At 32.3% G+C, this 1035-nt stretch overlaps 1 protein-coding gene across 2 annotated transcripts in view; it reads right to left on the reverse strand.

The window, feature by feature from the left end:
• LOC106871779 (steroid transmembrane transporter SLC22A24) overlaps positions 1-1035 on the reverse strand; it is a 32243-nt gene that overhangs the window by 24902 nt on the left and 6306 nt on the right. The gene's annotated exons all lie outside the window — the stretch shown is intronic.

The raw sequence follows: 1035 nt of genomic DNA on the forward strand, positions 1-1035 counted from the left end.
GGACATTACTACGCGTAAATGCCCTTAATATAAATAAATATATTTAAAGGGAATAATTATAAATTTTTCCCTTATGAGGTTTTTTCACGCTGGCTACTTGAAAAATTCTAATAAAGATTTTATCCTATTTTAAAATTTTATGTGTGTGTGTGTGTGTGTGTGTGTGAGTGAGTGTGTGTGTGTGTGTAGATATCTACTACATATGTGAGAAATTCTGTCTCTAAGTGTGTTTGTGGGGTTGTTACCTAACTCCCCCTACATCGTTTTATCGATTTTGATGGAACTTGACACGTGAGTAAAACTCATGTCTGGAAACCTCATGGCATACTCAGATTGTTGAAAAAAATCGTTAATAGGCGCCCTGGAAGGGATCCTTATATATAGCCAAAGGAAATAACCCAGTCATATTCCTAAATTATTTGGTAAAAATGAAATTGTGTATGCTTTTTTCTTAGTACTTGAACTGTTAGAGTTATTTTCGCAATCTATCCAGTACAAACTTTAAACAAGTAAATAGTATTTTCCTAAACAATAGATCCACATATTTCGGTTAGTGACTTATTCATGAATATACCAACACTAGCGCTCCTGAGAGTAATATTCTGTGGGAACGCACAGAAGCCCTTTACAGAGTTATTTACTTTGAATTACTATTATCTAATATCTGATTAGCCTGTTATTACGATTTCACGATTTTAGTATACTTACCTTTTTAGTATTTCTTCCTATGTTCTATATACTCTGGGAACGCTTTAGCCCTTTTCGGGGCTACTTTATTTGAATTCTTACGATCGACCAACATCGATAATATTCTAGCAAAATTTAGAAGCAAGAATTGCTTTCATCTTTTCCAGTTTGTCATATCAAGCCTTTCCAAGATCATTATGAGCTCAAATTTTCAATTCTTCTTATTTGTTAGTGAGTTGTATTTTCCAGAAAATAATAATTTTGTATGTATGTATGTATGTATGTATGTATGTATGTATGTATGTATGTATGTATGTATGTATGAATGAATGTACGTATGTATGTATG

This window comes from Octopus bimaculoides, chromosome 11 (genome assembly GCF_001194135.2).
Source record: "Octopus bimaculoides isolate UCB-OBI-ISO-001 chromosome 11, ASM119413v2, whole genome shotgun sequence".
Lineage (NCBI taxonomy): Eukaryota > Metazoa > Mollusca > Cephalopoda > Octopoda > Octopodidae > Octopus > Octopus bimaculoides.